The sequence below is a fragment of the Aegilops tauschii genome, chromosome 3 (assembly GCF_002575655.3).
Source record: "Aegilops tauschii subsp. strangulata cultivar AL8/78 chromosome 3, Aet v6.0, whole genome shotgun sequence".
NCBI classification, from domain to species: Eukaryota; Viridiplantae; Streptophyta; class Magnoliopsida; order Poales; family Poaceae; genus Aegilops; species Aegilops tauschii.
The window spans coordinates 195,692,607-195,705,375 of record NC_053037.3 but is presented as its reverse complement, the minus strand read 5'-3'; positions in this window follow the sequence as shown (position 1 = coordinate 195,705,375).

The window sequence follows — 12,769 nt, the reverse complement described above, 5'->3', positions numbered from 1 at the left end:
CTGCGGGCTCGGGGCGGCGACGTGGAGCTCGCCCAGGTGTCCAGGGGCGTGGGCGGCAAGCAGGTGGTGCCGTGGCGAGCTTGCGCACGCCGGCGTCACCTCCCTGCCTGCCTGGCGGGGACGAAAAAGCTGGCTGGCACGGGCCAGCACAGCGCTGGGCCGCCAGGTGGGCCGGCTGGTGGGTTGCGGCCAGGTAAGTCCTTTCCTTTTTATTTTCTGTTTTGTTTTATTTCTACAAGTTTGTGGCATTTCTAAAAATGCTTAGGCATTTCCAAAAATCACCAAACTGCACATGCCCACTATTTAGAACATATCCAACATGGAACATTTCAGTTTGGAATTATTTGGACATTTAAAATAAACCCTAAACCTGGAAATGTGAAGTTTGGTGATTTTTGGAAATGCCTAAGCATTTTTAGAAATGCCACAAACTTGCAGAAATAAAACAAAACAGAAAATAAAAAGGAAAGGACTTACGTGGCCGCAACCCACCAGCTGGCCCACCTGGCGGCCCAGCGCTGTGCTGGCCCGTGCCAGCCAGCTGTTTCGTCCCCGCCAGGTAGGCAGGGAGGTGACGCCGGCGTGCGCGAGCTCGCCACGGCGCCACTTGCTTGCCGCCCACGCCCCTGGACACCTGGGCGAGCTCCACGTCGCCGCCCCGACCACGCAGACACCCCGCTCACTCCTCTGTCTCTCTCCCTCGCCCTCTCCCACCATGGCCGACGCCACCGCAGCCGCACCGCCGACGTAGACGTGCCCACCGTCGCCTCCTCGTCGCCCCACCGTGTCCAGAAGCTCCGCCGCCCTCCTCTCCATCGAGCAGGCCGAGCCCCGAGCGCTCGCTTGCCCCGAAGCCACCGCAACGACCACGCCTGACTCCGCCACCGCCGGAGATCCCCTTCGCCGTCACCGCCGCACCAGCTCGTCCCCGACCTCGCCGTCTGCTCCGCCGTGACCACCATGAGCTCAGCTACCTCCCCATCCTCTCCGTTCTCGCTTTCGAGCATCGTAGCGACCGCATGAAGCTTCACCGCACGCGCCGCCGCCGAGCTCGTCGCCGACGATGCTCCGGCCACCCAACGGCCACACCACCATGTCCACCGCACTCACCGCATCCCCAAGAGCCCGTAGCACCACTCCACGCACCTCGCCATGCCCCCTAGCGACGAGCCCGAGCTCACCTGAACTCCGGCGACCGCCAAGGTCGTCGCCGGCGACGTTTCCGGCCACCCCAGCCCCACCCACTACCACCACTCGACGCGACTCACTCCCCGCATCACGTAGATGTGCTCCGCCGTCGCTTTGGTCGCCGGAGCACGAATCCCGCACTGCCCCGCCGCGTCTGGCCTCGCCGGCGGCTTAACGCTAGCAAGTTTGACCCCGCTGGCCCAGTTTGACCCCAGGTGGGCCCAGTTTGACCCCGCGGGGTCTATGACAGGTGGGACCCGCCCTGCTAATTAACCCAGGTTTAGGACTAACTAAAATTAGTTAGTCTAATGACACTGACATGCGGGACCCACTGGTCAGGGTTGACCTGGACCGTCCCTGTTGACCGCTGATGTCACCATGACGCACTGCTGACGCAATAAGTATTTACTGGATTTATTCTTATACAGGAAATTCCAGAAATTGCTACAAACTTCAAAAATTCATAGAAATTAATTTGTAACTGCAAATGCAAAGATTTATATATGAAATTTGATCAGAAAAATCCAATCTTTCCATCTGTACTAGTTTCATGCATGTTAGAACACTTTAACCTTGCTGTTTAGATGAAACAAGTTGATGCACTAATATCACCTCTTATTTTGGGTTAGCATTTGAATCCTTGATTCAAATGAACTCAAACCAATCTGTTCTAAGTTACATTAGCCAAAACACACTCATTCTGCCATGTCATTGCATACATCATATTGTTGCATATTGCCATGTGGTGATTGTGTTTCGATGTGTTCTTCGTGGTAGGTTCTGCCTCCGAGGATATTCACGAGTATCCAACTGAAGGGAAGTATCCCACTACCACTCTGTCAGGCAAGCAACCCCATTGATCATTTCGATACAAACCCATCTTCTCGCTTTGCTCTCGTTTACTACATTAAGACAACAATGTTTCAAACTGCTGTGTGTTGTGGTAGTTGAACCCATATCCTCTGCATGACCTGTCATTGCCACAGTAACTAGATGAAACCCACTAGCATGTGTAGGAGTTGATTGATCCATGTTTGTGTTTCCTACCATGCTATGCTTAGAGTCGTGTCAGGTCTGGCTCATCAGGGTGATGGACTAGAGTGAATGGTTGTGTTGGTAATGAGAGTGCAGTGTTGAACATGATTTGGTAAAGGTATCAATGAGAGGCCATGTAGGAGTACATCGTGGGTTGTTTCATTGAGGCCGTCCTTAAGAACTGAGATCTGTATGCGTGATTTAAGCTTCAGCTACTACCACACATTGGGATCCTTAATTGACTCTCTCGACTTATTAACCACCCCCGTCCTCTGTCCAGGAGTTGCAAGTAGTTTCTGGTGTTTGTAGTTGCTGGAGGCCGTGCACAGCGCTGACCTTAGGGGTGGGCTGTGATGCGGTAGGCACGTGGCACGGTGTACCGAGTCGCCCGTTTGGTGTCTCGGGAACCCTGCACACATTGTTTGGGGCCGTTGAGGACACCCCGGCCGGATTTCCTTGCGGATGGAACCCGAATAGGCGATAAACCTGGACTATAGACTTGAGTGTTTAGTCAGGTCGTGGCCGACACCCTCGCTGGGCTTCCGCTTGAAGGTTGCCGAGTACATGTTGTGTAGCGGCGATAAGTGATGAAAGCGTGTGTGAAGAAGTACACCCCTGCAGGGTATAAAACTATTCGAATAGCCGCGTCCGCGGTAAAGGACTACTTGGTTGCTTATGCAGTTCATAGACAAGTTAATGGTTACTACTAAAAGACTCAAGATAAGTGTGAGTACCGCGGATGGCCCCCTCGTAGGATGATGAGAGAGGATCCATGGTGGAGTATTGTGATGGTGATTAGTGGAATCATGTGCGAAAACTATTTTACAAGTGGTGTCTCCTAGGATAGCTTAGCCAAGAGTCAAAGCTGGCTTGCTGCAATAACTCCACTACCTTCTTGAGAATGTGCATGTATAGTAGGATCTGTTGTAAGACTTGCTGAGTACCTTTTCACTCATTTTGCTTTAATTACTGTTTTCAGACGACAACACCGCCCCCTCCGATGGGTTCTATGTAGATCTCGACGTTGACGAGTGACTTGCCACCCAGGTGGTGATCTGAGCTTGTGAAGGGCCTTTGTAGATAGACAGGCTTCGTCAAGCCTTCTTTCTTTCTAGTTGTCTGTACCCAGACAAGTTTGCTTCCGCATGTGCTTGTATGTTTGTATGACTTGAGTGTTGGGTCATGTGACCCCTACCTATATGGATATGTTATGTATGGCTATCCGGAGCCTTTAAATAAAGTACTTTGAGTTGTAGAGTTTTGTTGTGATGCCATGTTGTATTTACACATATCGAGCATATTGTGTGTATGATTGAAATGCTTGGTATGTGTGGGATCCGACAGTCTAGTTGTTTATCCTTGGCAGCCTCTCTTATGGGGAAATGTAGTCTGGTGTCTCCACTGAGCCTTGGTAGTCCGCTAGAGCCCGGTTTACCGGAGTCCTGCTAGCCCAGCACTACTGCTTCGGAACACTAAGACTGGCCGACATGTGTTTCACTTCGTTCATGTGTCTGTCCCTTAGGGGACATGTCACGCGGTGACATCCGGAGTCCTGCCTAGCCTACTACAGCCCGAGTTCCCGAAGTCCTGTTAGCCCAGTGCTACAACCCGGATTCACACGCTGCTCGCCGACATGCTCGATGTTGATTCATGTATGCATGTCCCCGTAAGTTAGCGCCGCTTTGGGTTCACGACTAGCCATGTCGGCCCGGGTTCTCTGTCATATGGATGCTAGCGACACCATCATATACGTGAGCCAAAAGGCACAAACGGTCCCGGGCAATGGTAAGGCGACACCCGTGGGAATACCGTGCGTGAGGCCGAAAAGTGATATGAGGTGTTACAGGCTAGATCGGTGTGACTTAGAATCGGGGTCCTGACACATACTTATTGCAAAAATCTATTAGTCATCGAAACAAAGTACTACGTGCATGCTCCTAGGGGGATAGATTGGTAGGAAAAGACCATTGCTCGTCCCCGACTGCCACTCATAAGGAAGACAATCGATAAATACCTCATGCTCCAACTTCGTTACATAACGGTTCACCATACGTGCATGCTACGGGAATCACAAACTTCAACACAAGTATTTCTACAATCCACAACTACCCACTAGCATGACTCTAATATCACCATCTTTATATCGCAAAAGTATTGCAAGGAATCAAACATATCATATTCAGTGATCTACAAGTTTTATGTAGGATTTTATGACTAACCATGTGAATGACCAGTTCCTGTCAACTCTCTAAATAGATATAAGTGAAGCAAGAGAGTTTAATTCTTTCTACAAAAGATATGCCCACACTCTAACAAATATAAGTGAAGCAAAAGAGCATTCTACAAATGGCAGTTTTCTATGTGTAGGGAAACAGGCAATCCATACTTCAAATGATATAAGTGAAGCACATGAAGCATTCTATAAAGCCATACTCAAAAGATATAAGTGAAGTACAATGAGAATTCTATAAATCAACCATGGACTATCTCATACCAGCATGGTGCATCAAAGAAAAGTGAAAGCTAAATGCAAAAGACGCTCCAAGATTTGCACATATCACATGAAAACCGAAAACATACCGATACTTGTTGAAGAAAGATGGGATGCCTTCTGGGGCATCCCCAAGCTTAGATGCTTGAGTTTCCTTGAATATTTACTTGGGGTGCCTTGGGCATCCCCAAGCTTGAGCTCTTGCCTCTCCTCCTTCTCCTCATATCGAGACCTCCTCGATCTTTGATCACTTCATCCACACAAAACTCAACAGAAAGCTCGGTAAGATCCGTTAGTATAATAAAGCAAATCACTACTCTAAGTACTGTTGCAAACCAATTCATATTTTGTTTTTGCATTGTATATACTGTAATAGAAATTTTCCATGGCTTAATCAACTGATAGAAATCGATAGTTTCATCAAAACAAGCAAACAATGCATCAAAAACAGAATCTGTCTTAAATAGGACAGTCTGTAGTAATCTGAACATTCACCATACTTCTGGTACTCCAAAAATTCTGAAAAATTAGGAAAAATAAACAATTTATATAGAAAGACAGTGCAAAAAGTTTCAGAACCGTTTGACGTTCCAGTAAAAAAAATGTAAAATCGCGCACTACAGCCAAAGTTTCTGTTTTGCGTCGCACAACCCAACAAGCAATTATTTTTATAATACAATGGAATTGTACAAAGGGATAATTATTTTTGTTGAAAACTTTCTGTAATTAAGATTCACAAAGTTTCCGTGAGCATGAACAAAGTTCAAGGAGCTCTCCCACTTCAACAATGCTTGTCTCTCTCACTTTCACTTTCCTTTTCGAAAAGTTTTGGGTTCCCCTCTATATTTTTTATTTTTAAACTTTATAAAAGAACACAACAGAAATAAATGACTCTCTAAAACTTCTAGGTTGTCTCCCTGGAAGCGCTTTCTTTAAATCCATTAAGCTAGGCATATAGTGCTCAACTAATGGATCCACCCGGATCCCAAGGTATATCAAAGCCAATTTTAATTAACAATGATTTGGCATTTAGTAGTGAGCACAAAGCAACATATATCATGTAATGACGAAGTCTAACTCTCTTCCTATGCATCGGCATATCTTAAAAGAACAATTCATGCACACAAAGTAAAGGCCAATACATAACATAAGCAGTTTCTTGCAATTTTATCGCGTGGGAAACATAGAGAGGTGGAGATATAGTTCCTCTCTCATAATAATTGCAAGTAGGAGCAGCAAGCACATGCATATTATATCTATCAAAATCATCATGTGTAGTAATAAAACGCAACCCATCAATATAATCCTTAATAAGGGCAAACTTCTCTGATATAGTGTAGTCGGGAGAATTCAAAAAGATAATAGGACTACCATGCGTGGGTGCAATAGCAACAATTTCATGTTTAACATAAGGAACTACAACAAGTTCATCTCCATAAGGATAATTCATATTGGCATCTTGGCCACAAGCATAGCAAGCATCATCAAAAAGGGATATTTCAAAAGAATCAACGGGGTCATAACAATCATCATAGCATTCATCCTTCGATAAATTCGAAGGGAAATTAAACAATGTATGGGATAAAGAGTTACTCTCATTAGATGATGGGAACGGGTGATCAATCCGCTCTTCCTTCTTTTGTTCTTCGCTCTCCTCCTCATATTTTTCATCCAATGAGCTCACAATGTCATTAATTTCTTGTCTCTTCTTGGAAAGCGGAGGAGTCCTCAATATATGGTTTAACATAGGCATTAGAAGCATAATTATCATAACAATATTTAAGTATGGCAAAATTTTCAGATTTGTAAAGAGTAGCATCATACGTTTCAATCAAAGAAGCAATTTCATAAGCACCCTTAAAAGCAACAAATTCTTCAATTTGTTGAACATAATAGTAATTATAAACACCCTTAGCATACGAAGATACGATTCCATTATCACTAAACTCACATTGGTAGGGAAGGTGTTTCTTAGGGTTTTCAGAACAACAAGTAAAATCATATATTTCACATAAATTCCAAGCATAGCATTGCAAACGATGAATTTGATCCAGTAAAAGTTTCCCCTTTTCAGATATGCGGTGTCGCACATAACAAGCATGCTCATCTAAAGATTTGCCCTCAACTAAGCTAGTTGGGGTTTCAGCCCGAGCACATAGGGACCGAAGATGATCCAAGTAAAAATCTTCAGTAGTGTGATAGATTTTGAGTGGTTCTTCAACCATTGGTTCAGTAGGTACCACTAATTTTTTGGTATTTTGCGTTTCCTACCCATAACTAAATATAGAGAACAACTTAGAACAGCAAATAAAATCCACTTAGTGATAAAGCAAACAAGCACACACGAGAATATTCACCCCACGCTATTGCTCCCCGGCAACGGCGCCAGAAAAAGGTCTTGATAACCCACAAGTATAGGTGATCAATTGTAGCCTCTTTCGATAAGTAAGAGTGTCGAACCCAACGAGGAGCTAAAGGTAGAACCAATATTCCCTCAAGTTCTATCGACCATCGATACAACTCTACGCACGCTTAACGTTCGCTTTACCTAGAACAAGTATGAAACTAGAAGTACTTTGTAGGTGTTGTGGGATAGGTTTGCAAAATATAAAGAGCACGTAAATAAAAAATAGGGGCTGTTTAGATAAAGACACAATAAAGTTAGTATAACGAGTGTGGAAAAGTGGTGGTACGAGTTGCGAAATTGGCCCTAAGCAATTGACTACTTTACTAGACGAATATCAAGTTTTATGCGGGAGAGGCCATTTCTAGCATGTCATCCCTGACTTGGAATTCTATGCACTTATGATTGGAACTATTAGCAAGCATCCGCAACTACTAACGTTCATTAAGGTAAAACCCAACCATAGCATTAAGATATATTGGTCCCCCTTCAATCCCGTATGCATCAATTTCTCTGCTAGGTTGAAGCTTCTGTCACTCTCCCTCCAATACATAGTCCTATCAACATACAACTAACCCTATGGTGTGATCCACACACGCGCTCATATGATGGGCACCAAAGGACAACAACATAACCACAAGCAAATTAAACCAATCATAGCAATTCACCAATTACTGATAGGACAACGAAAATCTACCCAGACATCATAGGATGGCAACACATCATTGGATAATAATATGAAGCATAAAGCACCATGTTCAAGTAGAGTGTACAACGGGTTCCAGGAGAGTGGACTACTATAGATAGATGGGGGAAGGTGATGAGGATGTTGGTGAAGATGACGGAGGTGTTGGTGTAGATTGCGGTGACGATGATGGCCCCGGCGGCGTTCCGGCGCCACCGGAAGAGAGGGGGAGAGAGCCCTCCTTCTTCTTCTTCTTCTTCTTCTTCTTCTTCTTCTTCCTTGACCTTCTCCCTAGATGGGAGAAGGGTTTCCCCTCTGGTCCTTGGCTTCCATGGCATGGGAGGGGAGAGAGCCCCTCCGATATTGGATCTGTGTCTCAGCCTCTCTCTATTTCTTTCTATTTCTCCGCTCTGGATTATGGCCTTTCACCGTTTCTTATATTCCCGGAGATCCGTAACTCCGATTGGGTTGAAATTTGGACACGATTTTTATCCGGATATTGAAGGAAATATGGCCTAGAGGCAATAATAAAGTATTATTTATTTCCTTATATCATGATAAATGTTTATTATTCATGCTAGAATTGTATTAACCGGAAACATAATACATGTGTGAATACATAGACAAACAGAGTGTCACTAGTATGCCTCTACTTGACTAGCTCGTTGATCAAAGATGGTTATGTTTCCTAGCCATAGACATGAGTTGTCATTTGATTAACGGGATCACATCATTAGGAGAATGATATGATTGACTTGACCCATTCCGTTAGCTTAGCACTCGATCGTTTAGTATGTTGCTATTGCTTTCTTCATGACTTATACATCTTCCTATGACTATGAGATTATGCAACTCCCGTTTACCGGAGGAACACTTTGTGTGCTACCAAACGTCACAACGTAACTGGGTGATTATAAAGGTGCTCTACAGGTGTCTCCAAAGGTACTTGTTGGGTTGGCGTATTTCGAGATTAGGATTTGTCACTCCGAGTGTCGGAGAGGTATCTCTGGGCCCACTCAGTAATACACATCACTATAAGCCTTGCAAGCATTGTGATTAATGAGTTAGTTGCGGGATGATGTATTACGGAACGAGTAAAGAGACTTGCCGGTAACGAGATTGAACTAGGTATCGAGATACCGACGATCGAATCTCGGGCAACTAACATACCGATGACAAAGGGAACAACGTATGTTGTTATGCGGTCTGACCGATAAAGATCTTCGTAGAATATGTGGGAACCAATATGAGCATCCAGGTTCCGCTATTTGTTATTGACCGGAGAGGCGTCTCGGTCATGTCTACATAGTTCTCCAACCCGTAGGGTCCGCACGCTTAACGTTACGATGACAGTTTTATTATGAGTTTATGTATTTTGATGTACCAAAGAAGTTCGGAGTCCCAAATAAGATCGGGGACATGACGAGGAGTCTCGAAATGGCCGAGACGTAAAGATCGATATATTGGACGACTATATTCGGACGACGGAAAGGTTCCGAGTGATTCGGGTATTTTTCGGAGTACCGGAGAGTTACGGGAATTCGTATTGGGCCTTAATGGGCCATACGGGAAAGGAGAGAAAGGCCCCAAAGGGAGGCCGCACCCCTCCCCATGGACTAGTCCGAATTTGACTAGGGAGGGGGGGCGCCCCCTTCCTTCTTTCTCCTTCTCCCTTCCCTTTTCCTACTCCAACAAGGAAAGGAGGAGTCCTACTCCCGGTGGGAGTAGGACTCCCCCCTTGGCGCGCCTCTCCCCTTGGCCGGCCGCCTCCCCCTTGCTCCTTTATATACGGGGGCAGGGGGCACCCCATAGACACAACAATTGATCTATTGATCTCTTAGCCGTGTGCGGTGCCCCCTCCACCATATTATACCTCGATAATATCGTAGCGGTGCTTAGGCGAAGCCCTGCGTCGGTAGAACATCATCATCGTCACCACGCCGTCGTGCTGACGAAACTCTCCCTCAACACTCGGCTGGATCGGAGTTCGAGGGACGTCATCGAGCTGAACGTGTGCTGAACTCGGAGGTGCCGTGCGTTCGGTACTTCATCGGTCGGATCGTGAAGACGTACGACTACATCAACCGCGTTGTGATAACGCTTCCGCTTTTGGTCTACGAGGGTACGTGGACAACACTCTCCCCTCTCGTTGCTATGCATCACCATGATCTTGCGTGTGCGTAGGAATTTTTTTGAAATTACTACGTTCCCCAACAGTGGCATCCGAGCCTGGTTTTATGCGTTGATGCTATGCACGAGTAGAACACAAGTGAGTTGTGGGCGATATAAGTCATACTGCTTACCAGCATGTCATACTTTGGTTCGGCAGTATTGTGAGATGAAGCGGCCCGGACTGACATTACGCGTACGCTTACGCGAGACTGATTTCACCGTTGAGAGCACTCGTTGCTTAAAGGTGACTGGCGGGTGTCTGTCTCTCTCACTTTAGTTGAACCGAGTGTGGCTACGCCCGGTCCTTGCGAAGGTTAAAACAACACCAACTTGACAAACTATCGTTGTGGTTTTGATGTGTAGGTAAGAACGGTTCTTGCTAAGCCCGTAGCAGCCACGTAAAACTTGCAACAACAAAGTAGAGGACGTCTAACTTGTTTTTGCAGGGCATGTTGTGATGTGATATGGTCAAGACATGATGCTATATTTTATTGTATGAGATGATCATGTTTTGTAACCGAGTTATCGGCAACTGGCAGGAGCCATATGGTTGTCGCTTTATTGTATGCAATGCAATCACCATGTAATTGTTTTACTTTATCACTAAGCGGTAGCGATAGTCGTAAAAGCAATAAGTTGGCGAGACGACAACGATACTACGATGGAGATCAAGGTGTCGCGCCGGTGACGATGGTGATCATGACGGTGCTTCGGAGATGGAGATCACAAGCACAAGATGATGATGGCCATATCATATCACTTATATTGATTGCATGTGATGTTAATCTTTTATGCATCTTATCTTGCTTTGATTGACGGTAGCACTATAAGATGATCTCTCACTAAAATTTCAAGATAAAAGTGTTCTCCATGAGTATGCACCGTTGCAAAAGTTCTTCATGCTGAGACACCACGTGATGATCGGGTGTGATAGGCTCTACGTTCAAATACAACGGGTGTAAAACAGTTGCACACGCGGAATACTCAGGTTAAACTTGACGAGCCTAGCATATGCAGATATGGCCTCGGAACACGGAGACCGAAAGGTCGAGCGTGAATCATATAGTAGATATGATCAACATAGTGATGTTCATCGTTGAAACTACTCCATCTCACGTGATGATCGGACATGGTTTAGTTGATATGGATCACGTGATCACTTAGAGGATTAGAGGGATGTCTATCTAAGTGGGAGTTCTTAAGTAATATGATTAATTGAACTTAAATTTATCATGAACTTAGTCCTGATAGTATTTTTGCAAATTATGTTGTAGATCAATAGCTCGCGTTGTTGCTTCCCTGTGTTTACTTTTTGATATGTTCCTAGAGAAAATTATGTAGAAAGATGTTAGTAGCAAAGATGCGGATTGGATCCGTGATCTGAGGATTATCCTCATTGCTGCACAGAAGAATTATGTCCTTGATGCACCGCTAGGTGACAGACCTATTGCAGGAGCAGATGCAGACGTTATGAACGTTTGGCTAGCTCAATATGATGACTACTTGATAGTTTAGTGCACCATGCTTAAATGGCTTAGAATCGGGACTTCAAAGACGTTTTGAACGTCATGGACCATATGAGATGTTCCAGGAGTTGAAGTTAATATTTCAAGCAAATACCCGAGTTGAGAGATGTAAAGTCTCCAACAAGTTCTATAGCTAAAAGATGGAGGAGAATAGCTCAAGCAGTGAGCATGTGCTCAGATTGTCTGGGTACTGCAATCGCTTGAATCAAGTGGGAGTTAATCTTCCAGATAATATAGTGATTGACAGAATTCTCTAGTCACCATCACCAAGTTAGTAGAACTTCGTGATGAACTATAGTATGCAAGGGATGACAAAAGTAATTCCCGAGCTCTTCGTGATGTTGAAATCGACGAAGGTAGAAATCAAGAAAAACATCAAGTGTTGATGGTTGACGAGACCACTGGTTTCAAGAAAAGGGCAAAGGGAAGAAGGGGAACTTCAAGAAGAACGGCAAGCAAGTTGCTGCTCAAGTGAAGAAGCCTAAGTCTGGTCCTAAGCCTGAGACTAAGTGCTTCTACTGCAAAGGGACTGGTCACTGGAAGCGGAACTACCCCAACTATTTGGTGGATAAGAAGGATGGCAAAGTGAACAAAGGTATATTGGATATACATGTTATTGATGTGTACTTTACTAGTGTTTATAGCAACCCCTCGGTATTTTATACTGGTTCAGTTGCTAAGAGTAGTAACTCGAAACGGGAGTTGCAGAATAAACAGAGACTAGTAAAAGGCGAGGTGACGATGTGTGTTGGAAGTAGTTCCAAGATTGATATGATCATCATCGCACACTCCCTATACTTTCGGGATTAGTGTTGAAACTAAATAAGTGTTATTTAGTGTTTGCGTTGAGCATGAATATGATTTGATCATGTTTATTGCAATACGGTTATTCATTTAAGTTAGAGAACAATTGTTGTTCTGTTTACATGAATAAAAACCTTCTATGGTCATACACACCAACGAAAATGGTTTGTTGGATCTCGATCGTAGTGATACACATATTCATAATATTGAAGCCAAAAGATGCAAAGTTAATAATGATAGTGCAACTTATTTGTGGCACTGTCGTTTAGGTCATATTGGTGTAAAGCGCATGAAGAAACTCCATACTGATGGGATTTTGGAATCACTTGATTATGAATCACTTGATGCTTGCGAACCGTGCCTCATGGGCAAGATGACTAAAAACGCCGTTCTCCGGAACTATGGAGAGAGCAACAGACTTGTTGGAAATCATACATACAGATGTATGTGATCCGATGAATATT